The 8,499-nt window shown below is 46.9% G+C and overlaps 2 protein-coding genes across 2 annotated transcripts in view; one reads left to right on the top strand and one right to left on the bottom strand.

The window, feature by feature from the left end:
* nppa (natriuretic peptide A) overlaps positions 1-266 on the bottom strand; it is a 13,828-nt gene extending 13,562 nt beyond the window's left edge. The window contains exon 1 of the mRNA XM_062052448.1: positions 175-266. The gene's annotated coding sequence lies outside the window, so the exon portion shown is untranslated. The remainder of the gene's footprint in view (positions 1-174) is intronic.
* clcn6 (chloride channel 6) overlaps positions 1-7,978 on the top strand; it is an 83,147-nt gene extending 75,169 nt beyond the window's left edge. The window contains exon 24 of the mRNA XM_062052444.1: positions 7,861-7,978. The gene's annotated coding sequence lies outside the window, so the exon portion shown is untranslated. The remainder of the gene's footprint in view (positions 1-7,860) is intronic.
* Positions 7,979-8,499: the final 521 nt, after the last annotated feature.

Raw genomic sequence — 8,499 nt, forward strand, 5'->3', positions numbered from 1 at the left:
CAAAAAATATTCTCCGTGGTTGACTTTCAATATAATCAAAATAACTTATTTAGCGTGGCTTCAAAATAAATTATTTTAGCGGTAAACAAAGTGTTCCACTCCTCACTCCTTCAACATGATAGACAGACAAAAGCTGTCCTGTCTTCTTCATTCTAGGAGGAGGAAGTGGCTCACCAGTAGGAGGAAGTGGCTCACCAGTAGGAGGAAGTGGCTCACCAGTAGGAGGAAGTGGCTCACCAGTAGGAGGAAGTGGCTCACCAGTAGGAGGAAGTGACTCACCAGTAGGAGGAAGTGGCTCACCAGTAGGAGGAAGTGGCTCACCAGTAGGAGGAAGTGGCTCACCAGTAGGAGGAAGTGGCTCACCAGTAGGAGGAAGTGGCTCACCAGTAGGAGGAAGTGGCTCACCAGTAGGAGCGTGAGCAGCTGAAAACAATCAGTCAATCACAATGAAATCTAAAACATCCAATAATTCATTAACATCATTCTTGACATTATTTGATTTCATTGTCAACTTCACGCTAGCTGGGTCAATCCTGAGCAAGAAGCATGGCCTTGCCACGTTTGTCCACAACGATCTGAGCTGGACCCTCGCCGATCGATCACCGGACAACTCCGAGATCGAGTGGCTGCGAGTGGACGTTGGCGACATCAAAATTGTCAACGTCTACAAACCACCACCCTCACAACTCACGCCAGTGTCACTGCCAGTGCTTGAACCACCGTGTGTATATGCTGGTGATTTCAACTGCCGGCATACACGGTGGGGATACAGTACCACCTCACCGAGCGGGGAAACTCTTTCTGACTGGGCAGAGCGCAACTCGCTCAACCTTCTCTACAACCCGAAGGGCCCAGCCAGCTTTCACTCCGCTCGGCATAACACTGACACGAACCCTGACCTGGCTTTCGTGAGTGTCGGTGTGGACACCCAGCTCCCCGACAGACGTGTTCTAGGAATGTTCCCCAGGTCGCAACACCGACCGTCGCTGATATCGGTGCCCGACCTCGTGACAACAGTTCCGAGCGGACCGATGAAGCGATGGAACTTCCGGAAGGCCAATTGGAAACTCTATCGCCTCCATACCAACAAGTCCACACGGTGTCTCCCACCACCAGACACACCCAACGTGGACGAGGCATACCAGGACTTCTGTAGGGCACTAACATCTGCGGCCAAAAAAGCCATCCCACGCGGCCGGCGTAAGAACTACAAACCATGCTGGGATGGCCAGTGCGAGACCCTCTACAGCGCCTTCCTCCGGGCTCCCTATGGCCCGGAGGCTAACAATTCAGCCACTGCCCTTCTTTCCACTCTTGGAAGGAAGAGGCACCAGCGCTGGAAAGAGGCAGTCCACTCCATCGACTTCTCGCACACTAGCCGTATCGCGTGGAGCACTTTGAACAACTTGACTGGTAGGTCTGAGCGCGCACCCCGAACATGCCCCGTTACCGCAAATGCTATTGCAGCACAGGTTGTGAAAAACGGGGCATATACCGGGATAAATCGAGATTTTTCCCGGGCGGTGCGCCAGGAAACTGCAGACCTCTGGAGGACAACAACATCTAGCGAGTGTAACATCTCCGGTGAGTTTTCACCGGAGGAGTTCACAGCTGCCCTCCAGTATACCAAACCAGGCAAATCTGCTGGGCCTGACAACATCTGCCCAGAACTCGTGCTCCACGCTGCCCCTGCAATGAAGTCCTGGCTGAGAGTTTTCCTGTCTTCTTGCCTGCGCCAACTCCGGATCCCCAGGATTTGGAGAAGGGCCACTGTTGTCGCTATCCCCAAGCCGAACAAGCCAAAGGATGACGTAACGAGCTACAGACCAATCTCGTTGCTCTGCGTCCCCTTTAAAGTCCTCGAGCGCCTGATTCACGCCCGTGTCGAGCCCATCATAGACCCCCACCTCCCCCGGGAGCAGGCGGGTTTTCGACGTGGGAAGTCCACGGTGGATCAGGTCGCCCTCCTTACCCAGGACATCGAGGACTGCTTTGAGGCGAAAAAGAAGGCCGGTGCCGTCTTCATAGACCTGACTGCTGCCTATGACACAGTCTGGCACCGCGGCCTCACCTGCAAACTTCTCCGCCTGCTTCCAGACAGGCACATGGTCAAAATGATCATGGAGCTTGTCTGGAACCGCAGCTTTACTCTCACCACCAGTAACGGAGATAAAAGCAGGTTGCGGCGCCTGAAAAATGGCGTCCCCCAGGGATCTGTCCTGGCTCCCCTCCTGTATAACATCTATACATACGACCTGCCTGCCACAGTCTCACGGAGGTTCGCATACGCAGACGATCTCGCGCTGCTGCACTCCGACAGGGACTGGCAGGCCTTGGAGGGAACTCTAAGCCAGGACATGGAGACTTTAGTGGCTTACCTCCATAACTGGAGATTGAAGCTCAGCGAATCCAAGACGGTGACACAAGCTTTCCACCTATACAATTGGGAAGCGGATCGTGAGATCAGGTTCGAGGTGCGGAAGCCGGATGGGGCTTCCCTTACCCTTTGCCGGCCTCGTCCTACACCTGAAGACCCTCGCCCTGACCCTAAATACCTTGGGGTCACCCTGGACAGGTCGCTCACTTTCCGTAAACACCTCTTGGCAACACGCAAGAAACTCAACACCCGCGTCTCACTGCTGAGACGGTTGGTCGGGTCCGGTTGGGGTGCCGGGGCAAGAACTCTGCGAACAGCAGCACTTGCCCTGGTCTACTCAACTGCTGAGTACTGCGCACCTGTCTGGGCGCGCAGTGCTCACTCTAAACAACTTGATGTCCCGATCAACGAAGCCTTGCGTGTTATCACTGGATGCCTGCGCCCCACCCCTGTGGAGCTACTGCCCATCTTAGCAGGCATCCAACCCGCTGAGCTTCGTCGCCAAGGTGCTGTAGCAACTCTGGCGGGCCGGGCAAACATGGATGAGAACCACCTGCTCCATGAAAGGCTCACACTCTCCTCAGAGCCAACGCCCCGCCTCCCCTCCAGAGACCCACTGGTACCAGCCGCCCTGAAGCTCCTGCAGCAATGCAGTGACAACAACATCAGGGCGGCTCACTGGGCGAATCACAAATGGAGCACGGACCTGGAGCATACCATCTCCTCCAGACTCCGTGACTTCATACCTGACACCGGCTCAATACCAGGCCTCTCACTACCACGAGTGGCCTGGGTGAGGCTTAACCGCCTCCGAACTGGTGTCGGTCGCTTTCGCTCAAACATGTTCCAGTGGGGCTTAGCACCTAACGCGACGTGTGAGTGTGGCGCGGAGGAGCAGACTGCCGACCACGTGATCCTGCGTTGCCCGATTTATCGTGCTCCTAATGGTTTGCGTGGCCTGGCGGACCTGGATGACTGCTCGGTGACCTGGCTCACTTCTGTGTGTCCTGACATATGAACGGGAGGGCCCCCCGGGCCTGGGGTGGTAAAAGGCATAGACCCTTGGCCTCAGGTCCGGGTGCCGGAAAACAGCTGCCCATACGATGAAGAAGATTGTCAAACACTTAATAAATAAATAATATAGATAGGCCCCTAATTGTGTGCTTTGGCAAAACAATTACATGAATAATATTCACAGGAGCCATAATAGAACAATATAATCCAAACAATTATGTTCTTCAAATTCAAAGTTAATTAAGTTACTTGAGTTACTCGTCAAGTCTCATCAAAGTCCATAGTCATATCTGAAGCGGTCATCGAGTCATCGAGTCTGGAGAACCGAAGCCCCCCTCAGTCCATCAAGCTGCTTCCATTAGCAGGCAGAGTTCATCTATTGGTCGTTGAACCGTGTTGGTCTTGGTTTTAACCAAAACACTTCTCACAAAGCCTTTGGCATCTGGAAATGTCTTTACTTGTTCCATGGTCTTAGGTCCATGGCCTTGTTATGTGTTTCCTTGTTCCATGGTCTTGTTATATATTTCCTTGTTCCATGGTCTTATATGTTTCCTTGTTCCATGGTCCATGGTCTTGTCCTTGGTGGAGTCCGTGATTTTTCTTTATCTTCGTAATGGTCTTTTTTTGGAAGAAGAAAAGGAGGAATGCCGATGTCTTTCTTTCTCTCTGAACTTACCCTGAGGTGTGACTTTGTCTTTATCCCGGAAAGGCAGTAGCAGAGGATCGTGACCATCTTTAAGAAAGACTGAACTTGAGGCGATCTCCATAGAACATTTATCCTCAACTGACATCTCATTTTTCTTCTCATGTATGTTTTCAGAGAAATCCTGGTTGTATTGTCTGATGAGGAGGTCCTTCAGCTCAATTACTGAGATTCTGTTAGTTGACCCTGCAATGGGCCCAGCATGTTCTGTAGCACTGCAACTGAGTGGTCCAGTTACCACCCATCCCAGTATGGTTTGGACTGCATATGGTCCATTCTTTTGACTGTTTATTATATTCCACGGCTCCATTGCCCGAGGAACATCAGTCCCAATAAGAAGTTCAATGTCTGCTTCAATTTCCTTTAAGTCAATGCCACCAAGATATGGCCACCTCTTCACGTCAGCCTTTGTGATGATGTTTTCCTTTGAGACAGGTATCTTGCTCTGTGTGTACTTTCAGCAGGTCCAGATATGTAAACCCTTCCAAGTCTCCAACGTCCAGTCCTCTGACCTCATAGGTCTTCGCAGGCTTTTCCTGTCCCATTGTTTGCAAAATAATTTCTGTTTTGCGTCCTTTCACATTCAGTCGGTCCATTAGATTTTCCGTGCAAAATGTTGCCGTGCTGCCCGGATCGAGGAAGGCATAGGTCTGAACATACCGGTTCCTTTTTCCCGCCTTAACTGTGACTGGCATGATTGCAGGTGCACAGTCTTTCCCGGCCCCGCTTGCATCACCGGCTGAAACCAGAGTACTGCTTATAGGGGTTTCTTCTGTCTCAGCAGTGGACTTTGCTTGAGTTTCCTGTCTTGGGCCTTTTTCACTTGGAATATGAAGTACAGTAGGATGTTTCATTTTGCAAACATGACACATTAATCTTCTTTTACAATTTTTGCTTAAATGACCTTTTAGTAGGCAACCAAAACAATATCCATGCCTTCTTAAAAGTTCAACCTTGTTGTCATGTGACTGTGTTTTGAATTGTGAGCAGCCAATCAGAGCATGTTTGCCATGACAATATCCACATGAAGGGATGACACCACTGGGTGTAGTTTGAGCAGGTTGTTGTGGAACAGATGATTGTTTTACAGTGCATCCTGCTGGCTCTGTATTCACAGCTACTGAAGTAGCAAAGCTGCTGTTCCTGCCTCTGATTGGTTTTAATTCACTTGTGCTTCTTGGAAGAGGCCTTTTCATTGTTATTTGGTCCTGAATGTCTCCAAACAACGGATCCAAAAGCATCTTGGCATGCTTTTCCACAAAATCCACAAAGTTGTTAAATCTGATTCTCCTGCCGGTTCTCTGTTGTGTCTCATAAGCTGTGCTTCGCCACCTTTCTCTGAGTTTGTAGGGTAGTTTGGATGTAATTAGCCTTAAGTTCGATGGGATATCAAGTTCCTCCAAATACTGTAAATCTTGCATTACATTACAGCATCCTCTCAAATACAGTGCATATGCATGCAGCATTTTCCCATCCTCAGCTTTAATCGCTGTCCAATTCAAGGCTTTTTCCAAGTAAGCTCCCGAAATCTTCATCTCATTTCCAAAATGTTCTTTTAAGAGGCGCCTTGCTTCATTGTAGCCCCTACTGGCTTCCATGTGCAAACAGCTGCGAACCAAGTCTCTTGGCAAACCACAGGTAAACTGCTCAAGGTAGTAGAGCCGGTCTTGATCATTATCAGTCTTGTCTTCAATCTAGTGTTCAAATGCATGGATAAAAGACTGATATGCCAGTGGGTTACCATCAAGTCTCTTGGCAAACCACAGGTAAACTGCTCAAGGTAGTAGAGCCGGTCTTGATCATTCTCAGTCTTGTCTTCAATCAAGTGTTCAAATGCATGGATAAAAGACTGATATGCCAGTGTGTTACCATCAAGTCTCTTGGCAAACCACAGGTAAACTGCTCAAGGTAGTAGAGCCGGTCTTGATCATTCTCAGTCTTGTCTTCAATCAAGTGTTCAAATGCATGGATAAAAGACTGATATGCCAGTGTGTTACCATCAAGTCTCTTGGCAAACCACAGGTAAACTGCTCAAGGTAGTAGAGCCGGTCTTGATCATTATCAGTCTTGTCTTCAATCAAGTGTTCAAATGCATGGATAAAAGACTGATATGCCAGTGGGTTACCATCAAACACAGAAACCTCTCTTGCTGGTAGTAGAGACAGTTTTTGCTGTGAGACAATGAGTTTTGCAATGTCACTTTGTCTTTGAATAATCCTATCCAAGTTATCATGAGCAGCATTGATAACCACATTATCTTGTGCAGAGTGATTTATTGGTTGAGTCTGATTTACACTTTGGGTCTTGTGTTTTTGTTTTGAGGTTTATTTAGATCTTCTGATGTGTTGGTGTTCCTTTTAAGTAGAGGTCTGTGGAGACTTAAGATGGTTTGGTGAAGTGGGGTCTTGGGTACTGCACCGAACTCTATAAAGTCCACATTGCTCTCCATAGTTTGTGTATGATGGTGAGAGTCATAATACTCAGTCATGCCATCACCCGGAGGTTCCTGAGCCACATCATGGCTTCCATGAATGAAATCACTTTGAAGGATTTGTATTTTAGCAGTTGATGCTGCGAGGTCTGCTTCCAACTCCATTTGCTCCATCTTTGCTTTCAGCTTTGTTTCCTCCAGTTGCAAGGTGTGTTTCCCTTCAGTGCAGCAGCTCCAGTCATTGTGGCAGCTTGTTCCGCTTTGGCAATTATTCATTCTGAGGAACATCTGGAGGCTTTTGATCCAGTGGCAGACTTTGATTGGTGAGATACATTTGATGTGCTGTCCAGTCGTCCAACTTTTGATTGTGCAATTTCTCTTTTCCATGTTTCAACATCTTTCATGAAATAATTCAAATGTATTATTGTGGGTTCCTACCAGTCATAATAATCATTTTCCTTTTCCTCTTCTGATAAGAATTCTTGCACAAAGTTGTGAGCATTTTTAAATTCATCCACAGCTCCTTTAAATACTTCAAATGCATCTTTGACTTTATCAGCATTTCTAACATCAGTCATCAAAGTCTTTATTTCATTTAGCCTCCTCGTGCACGCGCACAGTCAGCATGTCCTCGTGCTCAGCTGCCGTCTCAGGTGTGCCATGACATCATTCCAGGTAATCACACAGCTCCATTTAATGTCCACTTATTTCATTCTTAAATGTCCTTCCAACATCCTCTTTTATTGCATTTCACATCCACAATCTGTTCAATGATTCCATACAGCGCAGCGGCGCGTTCATTCATGACGTCATCAGCGGCTTTTACTCACGGCCCGCCGCCTGCTGGCTGTCATCGGTGCAGCGCGATCTTGAGTTGGTCCTTCTTCGGGTCTGCAGTGAAGTTTGTTTACTTGTAACGACTACTCTTGCTTTCCAAAAAAGTTTGAAAAAATAACAATAAAGTAATGCAGAGTAGTCTTGAGGAGGAGGTGTTTGACTCACTACCTTAATAAGCACTCGCGGAGATATTTCTACATTCCAAATGATCATCATTTATTTTCACAAACAAAAAATATTCTCCGTGGTTGACTTTCAACATAATCAAAATAACTTATTTAGCCTGGCTTCAAAATAACTTATTTAGCGTGGCTTCAAAATAACTTATTTAGCGTGGCTTCAAAATAACTTATTTAGCCTGGCTTCAAAATAACTTATTTAGCCTGGCTTCAAAATAAGTTGTTTTAGCATGGCTTGTTTAGCGGTAAACAAAGTGTTCCACTCCTCACTCCTTCAAAAAGTTGACAGACAAAAGCTGTCCTGTCTTCTTCATTCTAGGAGGAGGAAGTGGCTCACCAGGAGGAGGAAGTGGCTCACCAGGAGGAGGAAGTGGCTCACCAGGAGGAGGAAGTGGCTCACCAGTAGGAGGAAGTGGCTCACCAGTAGGAGGAAGTGGCTCACCAGTAGGATTGTGAGCAGCTGAAAACAATCAGTCAATCACAATGAAATCTAAAACATCCAATAATTCATTAACATCATTCTTGACATTATTTGATTTCATTGTCAAACACTTAATACATAAATAATATAGATAGGCTCCAACTGGCTCCAACAATTCTTCTTACTATTAGTATTTACAGCTCATCTTTTCACATTGTAATAATACTAGTACAGTGGAACATCCATGCTTCTAAGAAAAGGTTAAAAAGCATTAAATGAGCTAAAATGCTAACATAAAATATTTGCATGCTAATGTTAGCGCAGGAGAACAGCTAGCATACATCTAAGTTGGCACCAAGTAGCGTAATCAATAATTATATGGTTAAGTTTTTTTTCAAATGTCTTCTAATAAGTATATTTGTAACAGAGTCAATGTGAGGTCTTCTATTCTGACTGTTCATCCCTCGAAAGAAAAAGCACCAACAATACTCCATTTATGTTTCATAAGTTGACTACGAAGCAAACATTAGCAATATT

This window comes from Entelurus aequoreus, linkage group LG07 (assembly GCF_033978785.1).
Source record: "Entelurus aequoreus isolate RoL-2023_Sb linkage group LG07, RoL_Eaeq_v1.1, whole genome shotgun sequence".
Classification (NCBI taxonomy): Eukaryota; Metazoa; Chordata; class Actinopteri; order Syngnathiformes; family Syngnathidae; genus Entelurus; species Entelurus aequoreus.